The sequence below is a fragment of the Mus musculus genome, chromosome X, assembly GCF_000001635.26.
Source record: "Mus musculus strain C57BL/6J chromosome X, GRCm38.p6 C57BL/6J".
Taxonomy (NCBI): domain Eukaryota; kingdom Metazoa; phylum Chordata; class Mammalia; order Rodentia; family Muridae; genus Mus; species Mus musculus.
The window spans coordinates 23,693,944-23,709,961 of NC_000086.7; the positions used below are offsets into that span (position 1 = coordinate 23,693,944).

The following is a 16,018-nucleotide window of genomic DNA, read 5'->3' on the forward strand; positions in this document are numbered from 1 at the left end:
TCTCTCTCTCTCTCTCTCTCTCTCTCTCTCTCTCTCTCCTATTCATTTCCAAAGTGACTGTAACTCGACCCTATTTGCCACTCACCTTTTCTTTTACATAAAAAAAGAAGCGGGGGGGGGGGGGGGGAAGGCAGGTATTTATTTAAGGAGGTTCTCCAGCCTGCGCATGAGTTCAACATCAGCTGTGTTTTACTGAAATAGCACTTTACTGTGTGCCAGAGGAAATTGTAGACAAGATCCTTAGCATTAGGGAGAATGCTGTGGTCTGAAAGGGCAGCCGGACATAAATGTACACAGCCGAGTACAGATCTACAAACAAGTGCTGAGTAATAAGGTCCTTGGAAGGAGAGCCTAGCTTGCTGCCCTTTCTCTCATTTTGCAAGATGTTTTACTGGTGATTAATATGGCTAGCTCTGAGTAGGAAGTTCACTAGTAGGAAAGCGTCGCTGACCAGGATTTGGACTTAACTTATTTTACTCCCCTTCACGTTTCAGAGTGGAAACACAGTTTACAATTATTTCACAAACTCTTCTCCTGATGTGTCTGTAACTAGAAGCACTGAAATGTAGTCTCCAACTATAAGAATTTGAAAATTAAATGATAAAATGGGTGTGTTCGTGTATGATGCTCAGAGTTGAACTCTTAGTTTTTAGAGTTACCCCGTGGATAGAAATAAAGTGACAAGTATATTTTAGAAGGGATTTCAAAAATCTGCTATGTATTGTATACGCTATATTTCCCAAAGTTATAACAACAAGATCAGAAAGAAATGTATGTTGGTAGATTACTAATGTGTGTGTTTCCAGGAAGCTGTCTGTCACTGTTGTGAAATGTGGGGATGATAGTGATCTGCCTTGAGATAGCCCTAAATGGTCCTGACATTCAGTATATGATCCAGGTTCGGAACTCAGTAGGACAGGATAGAAAAGTGCATTTGGATTTTCAAATATAATGGATTCTCTGTGGCTTTTTCTTCAAAGTAATAAACTGTCAGTTCTGGTTAAGTGAGAGAATAAAACACTTAGTAAGCATTTATGGGTTGCTTAGTTTTATTTTTTCTTTCTTGTCTTTTTTTAAGTTGGGAAGGAGAAATTATCAGTTTTCACTATTGTTAGCAATTCAGTGTCATGGGATTGTTGTTTTTTACTAGTTGAATAAAGTAAGTGTAGTCTAGAAAGAACAGTTATTTCAGAACCTCTGTAAATTGTTAGTTCAGTACCTGACATAGAAAATGTATTCCAATGTGAATTCTTCTCTTTTTTTCTTGGCATTGTATCTGTTAATTTTATAGAGTGCTTACTGCAGGAGGAAGTATACAGAACTTAGAACTGCTTTACTTATTTGTACCCAGTGAGTCATTGTGAGAGAATTGATAGGCACTCATTTCCCCCTGGGATGATAGAGTTCTCAACTTTATAGTAGGTGAAAAGTTTGTTTCTTTTAAAAGTCCTGTGTGTCCCAGCTTCCCAAATTTAACTCTAGCTTACCCCCAAACTGAGCATGTTGAGAGCTCTATGGATAAAATGACAAGATTTCTTTTTTTTTTTGGGGGGGGTTATATGTCCTCCTTCCTACTGTATTAGTGAGAGAATCGGAAGAAAATACACTTATCTGGAGAGTTGGACCTGAGAACAGTTAGTGATATTGAGAAGGCAGAAAAGGGAAGAATTTGTTTATATTTCGCTCCATCCTCTGTGGCATATTTTAAAGTGCTGTGAGCAGACTTAGCTTGGCAGCTAACAGCTTAAAAAACCCAGTGACAAATTGTGATTTCGGAAAACAGGTGGCATCACTAGCTGGTTGATCATAATAAATGTCTTCCGTTCTTTGACATGAACCAGAGTGGTTCATATAAGCTCTAAGAGGCTAATTGAGTGGTTTGGGCCCTGTGAAGAAATGCTTCTTCATCTTTGTGTGTTTGGGAATATATAGAGCAGTTCACCAACCTGTCCTAAATTGAGTGCACACACTTGAGAGACACCTTATATTTTGTTAGTCAGCAGAATCCAAGTATACAGTCTGCTCCCTAATATTGATTTATTACTTATATTTCTTATTTATTTATTTATTAATATATCTTTTGAAAGCTAATTCAATCAGCAGTCCAGTTATTAGAGTTTGAGTCCAGTGCAGTTATGTTTGCACCGTCGCAGACCATGTCTTCCCCAGTTTGTAATGTGTACACTTGTGATCATTTCTTTTGATTGGTACTTCCTGCAGTTTTACATATATGATCTTAGAGAAGTTAAATATATTGTTAGGAGAAACAACTTGCCAGTAACAGAGCTAGCATTTGAAACCAGCTCACCAAACTCTAGTGCAGTGTTTATTCTAATACACCATAGCTGTGTACAGGGATCTTCCCCCAGTCCACCCCAGAGTAAAATGCTTTCATACCAACCTTCTAAATTGAATTGATATGTCTATTTACAGCCAGCAGACCAAACCTTTAGTTCTCTTGGCTATGAATTCCAAGTTTCTCTTTCAAGAATCTATAGTTTTTATTTTATTATGTAGGACTTTTATTATGCCATTTTTATGCCTAGAAACGGCAGTTCGTTGATTTTTTTTTCCCAAAACGTTACGAAAACTAAAGCACATAGTGAGAAAGTGGCTGATCCATGATACCATAGTGAATTAATTACAAAATTCTATATTCGCTCAGTTTCATAATGTGGCATTTTTTTCTGCTCTGCTGCTTAATACAGCGGGAAAGGCAGGAGAGACTGAGGCGTAGTAGAGAAGAGTCCAACACTGTGAGTCATCTCATTTCCTCAACTTTAAATTACATTTTGAGAACCCTTTGAAATTTAAATGTTTGTCATTGTATTGAGATTTAGTAGTATATGCTTTTATTGATAAATGTTTGTTCTTGGAGAAATCTATAGGTATTCGTGTGTGTGTGTGTGTGTGTGTGTGTGTGTGTGTGTGTTGGTGTGTGTTTGTGTTATTTTGTTTTAATTGTATTGACAATTGAATCTAGGATCTGATGAAAACTAGATACACTCTCAACACTGAGCAGCTTTCCCAGCCTTTTTGTTTTGTTTTTATTTTAATGTGTATCTGAGAAGCTGCCCAGGCTGGCCTGGACTTTTTGTAGCCCAGGCAGGCCTTGAACATTGTGGCCTGCCTCAGCTTCCTGAATAGCTGGACTTACTAGCCTGCTCTACCAGACCTGCCTTACATGTTTTTATAATGTTTTATTTTAACAAACATTGATGGCTTTGATGGCTGCCTGGTTCTGAATGCACAGATTTGGAATTACTTACTGCCTAAATTATGTATGAGTTCAATGCCTCTCCCAACTGTGAATTATACCTGTATATTCTAAAGGGCTGCAACTGAGAACACTTTTTATAAAAATAAATGTAATAGTTTTAACATTATTTTTTTTTAGTGACAGCCAAAATCCTAGACTTTCTAGGTCTTAGGGCCTTAGGATAAAATAATGCATGTTTAGAATAGGAGTTAACTAGACATAATTTGGCTCAGCCTGCCCATTTAGTTGAAAGTGAAACCTAGACTTAAGAGAAGGAAGTGACACATTACTTTGTAGTTGAAGCTAGAATTTAGGTCTTTTGATCCCTTATCTATGTGAGGCTGCCACATTTGAATGGACAGAGAATTATAGCAAGTAGCTATGCTACAGATTTTTGGCACATAACTTGTTAAGTCATAGCACGAAGGTCGTCTATTTCTATTTCACACAGTTTTCATGCTTTAGCTCACAAAAGACTTTGACTGTTGCAGCATTCTAACTATGGCTCATTCATTTCCTTTAAGTCAGAATAAAAACCAATGATTGAATAGCTTATCTATAACAGGGAACATGTAGTTTTGTTTCAGTTTTAGGGGGTCTCATTAGTGTTAACAGCAAACCACCATGTGTAGGTTAGAGTAATGATAAGATATGGACTGAATGACGGAAACAGAGACAAAGCATCCAGAAGAATTGTTAGGTCTAGTGGAGCATAGTGGCCCAGTTACACCTGATATCCACATAGGGAAATTTAAAAAAGCAAACCTCCCTCCAAACCAGAATTGTTAAGTCTGAAAACATTCCTTATTGAAAACTTTGTTTCCTCACTTTACTTAGGCATCAGAAGCATTTCACCTTGAAATAAAAATTTATATTTGTTTTTGCTTGGTGGTGGTGGTGTGTGTGTGTGTTTTGACATTGTCTTAGTATATAGCCTCAAACCCTTTATCCTCCTGTCTCAGCATCACCAGTGCTGGGATTGTAGGCCTGTTCCACTACACCCACCTCACCACACATTTTTATTTGCAAAATATTAGTGTGTTATAAATTTAGGAAAAAATACTTGTAAATGGCTGTTTGAGCTAGGTATAGTAGCATGCTTCTAATTTAGTACTTGAGAGATGGAGGCATTGAGGATCAGAAGTTAAAGTTCATCTTCAGTTGTATGGTGAGTTTCAGGACAGCCTTGGCTACATGAGGATCTGTCAAACCACCTTAAAAAAATGGTTGGTTGTTCCTCAGTTGGTATTCAATCATAGATTATATTGATTTTTCTTGGCTCTGTAGATTGATAGAAATATATTAATCAGTGCAGTTTTAACATACTCATGTAACATACTGACGTAGGGAAAAACCTTCTACATATTAATTAGTAAATTTAGCTTCTAAATTTAGTGACCTCCAACTGTCAATTGGTGACTCATGGAGATAGGACAGTTGGTAGCAATATGGCAATTGGGAGACTTAATTTGAATCCGTAAAAAATAATGTAAGTTGAAAACTTTATCATAACTTATTTCATAATATAAGACATAAAACATGATTTTCTAAAAATGTTAAAAATAGACATGGTGTATGCCTGTAATATTAGTACTTGAGGAAATGGAGACAGGAGAGTCATGAGTTCAGGACTAATTTAGGCTGTATACCATGTTCCACTTTCAAAAAGACAAAGCTAAAACAAAGTAAAATATTACAAACAAGCAGTTATTGGTTAAGTTCAGGGGTAGTCTTTTTCTCTAGTTTCCAATTCTTTATTTTTCCAATTTTGTTGTTGGTTTTTGGTTGGTTGTTTCTCAGACAAGGTCTTTTTTTTTTTTTTAATTCTATGAAGGTAAAAAAGTGACACTTTATTTTTATTTATTTAATTTTTATTTATTTACTTTGCATCTTGCTCAATATCCCCCCTCCCAGTGGTAACCCCTTCCCCCTATTCTCCTTTGAGAGGGTGGGGCCTCCTCTGGTTATCTCCTCACCCTCACACATTAAGTCTGTGCAGGCCTAGGTGCATTACCTCCCACTGAGGCCAGGCAAGGCAGTTCAGCTAGAAGAACATATCTCATAGATAGGCAACAGCTTTTGGGATAGCCCCGGCTCCAGTTGTTTGGGAGCCACATGAAGCTGCACATCTGCTACATATGTGCAGGGAGGCCTGGGTCTAGCCCATGTATATTCTTTGATTGGTGGTTCAGAGTCCTAAGTGACCAGGTTAGTTGACTCTGTTGGTCTTTCTGAGGAGCTCCTGCAATCCTTCCTCCTATTCTTCCATAAGAGTCTCCAAGTCCATCCAGTGTTTGGCTGTGGATGTCTGTATCTGTCCTAGTTAGCTGCTGGGTGAAACCTCTCAGAGGACAACCATGCTAGACTCCTGTGTGCAAGCATAACAGAGTATCATTAATAGTGTCAAGGATTTGTGCTTGCCCATGGGATAGCTCTCTTGTTGGGCCGGTTATTGGTTGGCCATTTCCTCAGTCTCTTATCCATCCCCTGTCCCTGTATTTCTTGTAGATAGGATAAATTTTGGGTCAGATGTTTGGGTAGGTTGGTGTTGCTATTGTTCCACTGGGGTTTCTGCGTGGTTACAGGAGTTGGCCCCTTCAAGTTCTATATCCCTAATGTTATGTGTCACAGCTAAGGTCTCCTACATTGATTCTTGGGTGCCTCCGTTATTGCAGGTCTCTGTCAAGTCCTGGAGATGCCCCGCACCTCCCCACCTTGGTCAGTTATAAATTTCTATTTATTCTGATGGCCATCTGGCTATCTCTTCTGTCCCTCCCCACACCTGATCCTGAACCCCTTTTCGCCTCCCCATCCTCTTTCCCACCCAGTTCCCTTCCTCCATCTGCCTTTTTATGACTATTTTATTCTGTTTTCTAAGTGAGATGTAAGGATTCTCACTTCTGCCTTTTTTCTTGTTTTAGCTTCTTTGAGTATGTGTATTCTAGTGTGGGTATCCTGTATTTTATGGATAATATTCACTTATCAGTGAATATATAGCATGCATGTCTTTTTGGGACTGGGATACTTCACTCAGGATGATATTCTCAAGTTCCATCCATTTCCCTGCAAATTTCGTGATATCTTTTTTTTTTTTAAAACAGCTGAATAGTATTACATTGTGTAGATGTACCACATTTTCTTTATTCTTCAGTTAAAGGACATCTAGGTTCTTACCAGTTTCTGGCATTAAGAATAAAGGTGCTATGAACATAATTGAGCAAGTGCTGAGACAAGATCTTAATAGGCATAACTGGCCTGGCACTCACCATGCAGAACAGGCTAACTTGAACTCACATGAATCCTCTTGCCTCTGTCTCCTGAGTACTGAGACTAGTACTCAGCCCCAAAGATAGTCTTTAAAAAATGTGCACATGTGTTTGAAAATGAGAGTGTTCCTGTGGATTCATGTGCTTATGGAGACTAGTGGTTAATATCATATGTCTTTCTCAGTCATCCTTTACCTTATATGTTGAGACAGGGTTGCTCACTGAAGTTCTATTATTGGGCAAGTCTAGCTGCTCACAAAGCCCCAGGCAGTGATCTTGTAATAGGATTATAGGTGCATATCAACATACCTGTCTTGTTCTTTTATTTTTAGAGATTTATTTATTTTATGTATATATATGTTTTTCCTGCATATACGAATATGCAATGCATCTGTGTCTGGTACTTGTGGGGCACAGAAAAAGGCAACAGACCCCTTAGAACTGGGGTTTCCAGTGGTTGTAAGCGGCTTTGTGGGAGCTGGAACTGAACATGGGTCCTCTGCAAGTGCTCCGAACCACTGAGCCACCTTTCCAGCACCCATGCCTATCTTACAAGGGTTCTTAGGATCGTCGTCATGCTTGCATGGCAGGCACTTTATGGACTGAGTCCTTCAGTCCTTCATTGTTAGTTTTATAGAACAGAAAATAGTTTCTGATTTGGGGCATGTAACTCGTGGTACAACAACCAATATATTCTATTCAGTTCTATTGTCTTCTATTCATTGTTATAACTTGGATAAAGTCTGAAAAAATGGCAACTGAGACAATTTTTTTTTCTTCCTTATACTCCTGCTGCAAGTTTGGTAGCTACTTTCTGGGAGTTTAGTGGAAATAATATTAGAAGGGATAGTAGTTTGAGATCATGGAAATTGTGCTGGAGGTGGAAGAGGTGAATGTCACCCTAAGCCCCTAATATGGGGAGCAGATTATGAGCTACCTTCTGTGGCCTGGTAGCTGAGGTATAATATATAATTCCTTTGGCTATTTTTGTCATAGGGATACACATATATGTAAGGGATTAGTACATAGTTTAAGCTTTGCTTAAAGTAATAAAATCTGTAGCTACTTTATGATACCCTACTGATATTTTATTCGAATTGATAGCCTATGTTTCTTTATTCTGTTTATAGACAAATAAGTTATTTTCCATGATCTTCCTTTCATAAGTTCTGTTCACCTCTGGCTTTGATATATTTTTCAGTTAAACAGCTAATTCCTTTATTTTTTTCCTTGTTTTTTTCGGACAGGGTTTCTCTGTGTAGGTCTGGCTGTCCTGGAACTCACTCTGTAGACCAGGCTGGCCTTGAACTCAGAAATCCACCTGCCTCTGCCTCCCAAGTGCTGGGATTAAAGGTGTGCACCACTATGCCCAGTGCAAACAGCTAATTCCTTAATTGGTTGCTTTCTTGATGTTCAAAGAGAAATTCTCTCTATTCCCTTATTTCAAATTGAACTATCTTTATATTAGTTTGCTCTCATGATATAAAATGGAAGGAAAAGCAACCAAGGCATATAATAGACTTCATATCTTATAGCAACCTCAGTGTTTTTTCATCATAGTCAGTATAGAAATTTATCTCAGTTACTATAGCAACCAGTCTATCAGTTATTCTTCTAGCTGTTTCCCCTTCTCGCAGATACTGGGAATTGCCATATAATTATGCTCTGGGAATGTGATTCAGATCCTCAGCATTTTATTACTAGCTGCAGATGTGTCTACCAGTTTACAATTTGGCATTCCATCATTGCTCTCAAGTTCACTAAGCCTTTTTGTGCCCAAACATGTAAACATTTTAAGCATACAGAATTAACAACAAAAGGCCCCATGTTCCTTAAACTGTTTTTCTGTTTCAGAGTTAGCCATTGTCTTGAAGGCTGAGTGCATTGCATCACTACCACCCATGTTTATCCCTTTGTAATGTCAATGAGAATGAACTCCAAGCCCAAAGGTGACCATTTAGAAAGGACATTTACAAATAGGATTCTGAATACAGCATCATCACTAAATAGCTGAAATATCTTGAATGAAAGAAAGCACCTTAATTCACCAACTACTACCAAACAAATAATCTTGCATTTAAAACAATTATTTTATAGGCTTTTGAAAGAATGCTTAGTCTGTAAATTAATTTATTCTAATTTGAGAAAATGTTATCTTTCTTTTGCTGCCTTTGAATAAGCAAGAAAGGAAACAACTGAATAATTATCTGGGTCTTTAAATTTATCCTATTCACTTAATACATTTTTGTCTTCTATAAATGTCACAGCTTTGTAACTAAAATAGGTTTAAAATACATATTTATCCTGCTAAAATATAAGAAATGTTTAGAATATTCAAGTTGTTTCTGTTAATACATGGTTCTGGTACTGATTGTTAATGCTGCAAAGTATAGTAATAATTTCTCATTGTCTTACAGCTGTTCTTTAGAATTTAATGAATTTTAGGTGGTTATTCTTATCAATGACAGCAGTCTGGATGTTATTTATATATATAATGACATGTTCCATTTTGTTTTAAAAATCAAAGGAAAATTTTGTTTTAAACAATGGATAGATATGTAAGAATATGCTTATGTCTGTGGTGTAATATGTTTTGATAATGCATATATTATGTGGTATTTATCTCCATATATTATTTAATTGTGGTGAAAATTTTAAAAATTCTTAAGAGTTTAAAAACATACAATAGCTTACCATGGTAGCAACCAATCTATGCAGTAGTACACCCAAATTTTTTTCTTTTAACTAATATAATACCCACTTATCAGGCTTGTCATATTCTTCCCTTCCTTCTTCTCAAACTTCTGGTAACCAGGACTCTACTTCATTTATAAGACTTCCTTACTTGGATTCCATATGAATGAGCTAATGAAATACTTATCTTCTGTGTCTGGCTTATTTCACTAACCAAATGATATCCATTCCCACAAAAGTGACCATAAACGGCACACTTTAATCCTTTGATATAACTGAAGAAGATTCTTTTGTGTATATATACCATGTTTCTTTATCCCTTCATCAGCTAATAGACACTTATCTTTCCATGACTGGACTTATGGTTAAGTGCCACAGTAAGTGGACAGGTGCAGGCATATCTTTTTGGTTGATTGATTTTATTTTCTTTGAATATATACTCAATAATATGCTTGCTGGATTGTATTATAGTTCTGTTTTTAGCTTTTGAGGAAATTGCATGCCATTTTCAGTGATAGCTATACTAATTTACATTCCCATCCAGGATTCTCTTTTCTCCACAACTGCACTAGCATTTGTTATCATTTGTCTTTTTTGTAATTAACCATTCTTATTAGAGAGAGGAGATACTTCATTGTCATTCTGACTTGCACTTCCCCAGTGATTAGTGCTTTACGGTATACTATTTCTTCTTCCTTTTGGTCATTTGTATATATTCTTTTGAGAAATTTCTATTTAGGTCTCATGCTCAATTTTTATTAGATCATTAAGAATTTTATCTTGTTGTCAATTCAAGTTATTTATACATTCTAGTCATTAACCTTTTGTCATGTGTATACTTTTTATTTTTCCTATTTTATAAATTATCTTTATTTATCGTTTCATTTGCTGTGCAGAATCTTTAAGTTAATAAAACCCTATCTAAAAAATGCATTTATCTACTGTTCTTTTATAGTCCTACCTATAAAAATTATTGCTTTTGCCTCTGTACCTTAAAGTGTTTTCTCTATTCTGTGTTCTAGTAGTATCAGTTTTCAGTTTTATATTTAGGTCTTTAATCTATTTTTAGTTGTTTTTTGTAATTGGTAAGAGATATGGGTCTAATTTCATTCTTCTACATTTGAATATGTGATTTCTCAAAATCTATTTATTGTCCTTTCTCCAATTTGTGTTTTTAGCACTTCTTTGTCAATGATAGTTGGGAATAAATATGTGAGTTTTCTTCTAGGGTCCTGTTCTGTTCCATTCCATAGTCTCTGTATATCATTGCTATGCTGTTTTAATTATAATAGCTCTGAAGTTTGTTTTGAAGTCAGACAGTGTGATGCTTCCAGATTTGTTGCTTATGCTCAAGACTCTTTGAATGTTTGTCTAGTTGCACACGCACAGTTATATACGAACTTATTTTGTACTTATTTTTTATTAAATCAACAATGGCCTCAATCTTAATGCAATCATCTTGCCTCAGGCTGGCTCGCAAGTGTTGGGATCATAGAAGCAGACCATCATACTTGGCTCCATAGGAACTTTGTAATGTTTTGTTTTTTTCCTTGTTCTGTGAAGAATGCCACTGATATATAAGTAAGGCTTACACTGATAATACAGATCATTTTAGTATGGACAGTTTAGCACCATCAATTCTTAAAGCCATGAACATCAGAAATTTTGTTTCTTTAACAGCAATGTATTATAACTTTTATTGTAGAGTTAGTTTGAAGTGTGTTTGTGTGTGTGTGTCTTTGTTGAGGTAGTTTGGCCATAGTGTATAGCTGAAGATGATGGCCTTGAACTTCTAGCTTCCTGACACTTCCCAAGTTCTCTAAGAGCTCTTTCAATTCTGTTCTTAAATTTGTTCCTAGGTATTTTTTGTAGCTATTGAAAGTGAAATTGCTTTATTTCTTTTTCAGATAGTTCACTCCTAATATCTAGCAACACAACTGCTTATTGTATATTTGTTAGTTCTTTTTGAGACTAGGTCTCACATAAGCCAGGCTGGCTTTGAACGTAGCTGAGGATGATGTCAAATCTTTGGTCCTACTAAGATTATGGGTATATGGCACCATGTCTAGACAGTTCAATGGAGTTTAGCCTTTAGCTAGATGGTGGTAGCACATGCTTTTAATCCCAGCACTTAGGAGGTAGAGGCAGGCTGTTATCTGTGAGTGGGAGGCCAGCCTTGTCTACAGAGTGAGTTGTAAAATAGCCAGGTCTACACAGAGAAAACTGGCCAAAAAAAAAAAAAAAACTAATGATGATGATGAAACTAATGATGATGATGATGATGATGATAATAATAATAGCCTTGTCTACAGAGTGAAAATAATAATAATAATAATAATAATAATAATAATAATAGCCTTGTCTACAGAGTGAGTTGTAAAATAGCCAGGTCTACACAGAGAAACCTGGCCAAAAAACCCTAATAATAATAATAATAATAATAATAATAATAGTAGTAGTAGCAATAGCAGCAGTAGTAGAAGTAATAAATTAAACTTTAATATATTGAATGCACTTTTCAAAAAATATTTATCTTTCCAAGTTAGAAGATTATTGTAGTACAACTTGTGAGTTTATTCTTTTAGTTGTGAAGCTACTAATTCCTCCTGATTTCAGTTTTAAATTTAAATCATGTTTTGTGAGGTTTCATTTAAATACTAGTATATCCTATCCAAACTGTTCTGAATTTTGATAAAATATTTCCCTGAAAATCTTTAATTTCACAAATGTACTTAGGCACAGAAAATTCACTTTTGCCAAAGAGCCCCCGACCTTGTTTTTTTAAAGAAAGGGGACTTAACCTTTAAAAGCCTAGAGTAAAATGTCATATTTGTGAAATTTTCTTTTTTTTTTCTCATATCACCCAGGCTAGACTTGAACTAACTATGTAGCTCTGTGAAATTTCCACTCATTTAACCCCCTTGCCTTCCCTCTTACACACATACACACACACACACACAAACACACACACACACTCTTCTCTCTCTCTCTCTCTCTCTCTCTCTCTCTCTCTCACACACACACACACACATCATACACACTTTCTCACACACCACACCCCACTCTTTCCTTCAGTCTTTCAATCTCTGCCTTTTTCTCTGTCTCTCTATCTCTGTCTCTGTCTCTCACACACACACCTTTCTCTCTCTCTCTCTCTCTCTCTCTCTCTCTCTCACACACACACACACACACACACACACACACACACACACAAGTTTTCATAAGAGGAGCCAGGAGCCAGATATGTAGGGGGCTGAGATGAGGACCATGTTTTGCATTTATGGAACCTTTGTAACCTGATGACATCCTAATAAATGTTAACAGTGGAGTCTTGAAGATGTTTTCAGCTATCCTGTACACATTAATTCCTTATTCTTTTTTATTGTGAATGTGTTCAAAATAAGAAAGAAATGATATGCAAATGATATACATTTACAAAGAATAATAAGTGGCATCAACTGATGTTGACTACTTCTAGAGGCCTTTTATTTACATAATCACTTAACATCTTGTAACTCTGCGAGATGGGCCGATTATGTGAGGTGAGTAGGTTGATTATTGAGAGATCAGTATGAAAAAGTCATCAAGAGGTGGAACTTCACTAACTTGTGTCATTAGATGAAAAGTGTGTAATGGAGAATTTAAGTCTAAGTTGAGCCCAGCAAGATGCTTGCTGCCAAGGTTGAAGGCCTGAGTTTGATTCCTAGGTCTACATAGTAAAAGGAGAAAATCAGCTCCTGCGAGTTGTTTTCAGACCTTCATATATGTGCTGTGACAGACAGCCAGACACACACACACACAAATACACGCTCACAAAACACATGTAAAAAGTGAAAAGTCTAGGTTCCTCTCTACTTTTTGAAAGAGCATTTTCTGTGTTTTACATGTGATTAGTTAGAATGACAAAGGTAATCCTACCATTTGCATATGTATCCTGTTAAAAAATACAATATAGCATTTTAATTTTCTTCTTATGCATTAATTAATTATTTTCCAGGAGCCAAGTCCAAAGTGACTTTGCTACTGAAAAGCTGGAATTCCAGACTCAGCTCACTACCTTTTAAATAAGATAGTCTTTGTTTCCAGGGGAGATCCTACTCAGAGTATGAGCCACCTACCTACTTGAGTTGCCAGCGCAATCAAAGTCTATCTGTGCATTTCTCTGTAATTGCTTTATAGATTGCTGTCAGTTGTTTAGTCAGGCATAGTACTATGTTGTGACTTTTTTTTGTAACTCTAATTCATTTTTTTGTTTGTTTGTTTGTTTGTTTGGTTTTTTTTTTGGCCACAAGACACTAACTGGAAACACAGTATTCTTTCTTTCTTTTTTTTTTTTTTCTCCATTTCCCTTCAGATGTGTTTTTAACAATCACAATGAGTTTATGTGGTAGACTTTAACAGTTTTCCCCTAATCAATCTTCAGTTGGCTGTTAAATTAATGGGAAAATACATTGCTGACAACTCGAAAAATTACATGAATAAAGGTTATTATTTATTTATTTTTTATTTTTTGTTTTCTTGAGACAGGGTTTCTCTTTGTAGCCTGTCTGTCCTGGAACTCACTCTGTAGATCAGGCTGTCCTGGAACTCAGAAATCCGCCTGCCTCTGCCTCCCGAGTGCTGGGATTAAAGACGTGAGCCACCACCACCAGGCTTGAATAATCTTTATAATAAATAATAAAGGGCTTAAACTTGGCCTATGGATTCTCTTATGTAGGTAAACGTAGATAGTTTAAGCATTTTCTAGAATGTTATTTGTTGATACATATTTCATAAAAGAATATAGGAATAGAGATTCAGATATATAAAACATAAATTGAATTCATAAAAATAAAATTGAGTCAGGCAGTGGTTATGATGCCTTTAGTCTCAGCACTTAGAGGCAGAGGCCATAGGATCTCTGAATAATAAAAGTATTGTGTCTCATCTTTAGGATTCAGTTAATACTAATTTGATTATTGTAGCTATATTCTGAGATTTTTGTTTTCTTGTTAATAAACTGGCATTGTTGGTATCCAGGGAAATCTGAGTAATAATTATTTTCCATTACTTAGCATGACATTTCTGAGCCTGGCAAATGGCTTAATGGATAAGAATGCTTGCTGTGCAAGCATGAGGACCTAGATTTGAATCCCCAGCACCTAGGTAAAAAGTCAGACATGGCTATGCATGCCTATAATCCCAGCTTTGGAGGGCAGAGATGGGTGGGTACAGAGAAACATGGCTATGCATGCCTATAATCCCAGCATTGGAGGGCAGAGATGGGTGGGTACAGAGAAACATGGCTATGCATGCCTATAATCCCAGCATTGGAGGGCAGAGATGGGTGGATACAGAGAAACATGGCTATGCATGCCTATAATCCCAGCATTGGAGGGCAGAGATGGGTGGGTACAGAGAAACATGGCTATGCATGCCTATAATCCCAGCTTTGGAGGGCAGAGATGGGTGGGTACAGAGAAACATGCTTATGCATACCTATAATCTCAGCATTGGAGGGCAGAGATGGGTGGGTACAGAGAAACATGGCTATGCACGCCTATAATCTCAGCATTGGAGGGCAGAGATGGGTGGGTACAGAGAAATCACTTGTCACCCAGCCTAGCTGAAATAGTGAGTTCAGTCAGAGTTCTTGTCTCAAGGCAGTAAGGTGGGAAGTGATAGAGGAATATACTTGATGTTCTCTGCTCTGGCCTCTGCATACTTGGGTCCATGTACCACATGCACATACATACTATACCATATATTTGCTAAAAATCTTTTAGGAAAATAAGAGTACATTATGATTATGTAAGTACTTAAAATTCCTGGATTTTATAAGTTTTGTTGATGTCTCTTTTTATATTAGCAAATTTAAAATAGGACCATGAGGAAATGGTTTGGGATATGGTCATGGTTTGTATTTCAAGGGCAAAACAAGTCATTTTTTTCTTTGATGCCATTTCTTTAGTTTTAGTATATTATTAAATTGGAGGTGTTTTTTGAATTACCAGTTTCTATAAGAGATTTTCTTATTAGCATAGAATCAAGTAAAATATTCCACAAGACTATACCAATAGTGGAGCAGTGATGGTGCAGGCCTTTAATCCCAGAATTCTGGAGGCAGAAGTTGGTGAATCTCTGAGTTCGAGGCCAGCCTGGAATATAGAACAAGTTCCAGGAAAGCCAGGACTACACAGAGAAACTGTGTCTTAAAAACTAAAAGACGATAAGAAAGAAAGAAAAAGAGATTATACAATATTGCACATCAAAATTTTAAAACTTCACATAGACAAAGGTTTAAAACAGAAGTCAAGTATTATCTTGTTCTGTAAATTTGAATGCTTTTTAAATTATTTTTTGTTTTTGAGATTATAATATAATTATATAATTTCTTCCTCCCCTTTCTTCCATTTAAGCCTTCCTATATACTCCTCCTTACTGTCTTTCAAATTTATGTCTTATTAAGATAATTGTTGTCACCTGCATGGATATTATGGATATGCCTATATCTTCCTAAATGTGACGTGCTCAGTCTATATATTATTACTTTTGCATATGTTTCCAGGCTGTTTTTGTTTTCTTCTGTTTAGCTTGGGATTGGTTGCTTTATTTGTGCTTATTTATCTACTTATGTCTATCTTCCTCTTTTATCTTGTTGGGCCTTTTAGGCAAAAAATAAATCATAGTAGTTTTCCAAGTTCCTGTTTAGACTTTACATTTTAGTGTTGGCCTTTGTTTGCTATTAGATTTTACTGTTTCAGCTTGCTGGGCTTTAGAAATTAAACCCCTGAGTTAGCTTCTTACTAGAATGCCTGAT

General features: G+C 36.3%; 1 protein-coding gene across 4 annotated transcripts in view; it reads left to right on the plus strand.

Moving 5' to 3' along the window:
* The window catches only part of Wdr44 (WD repeat domain 44), a 113,625-nt gene that overhangs the window by 1,542 nt on the left and 96,065 nt on the right, over positions 1-16,018 (plus strand). The window lies entirely within an intron of this gene.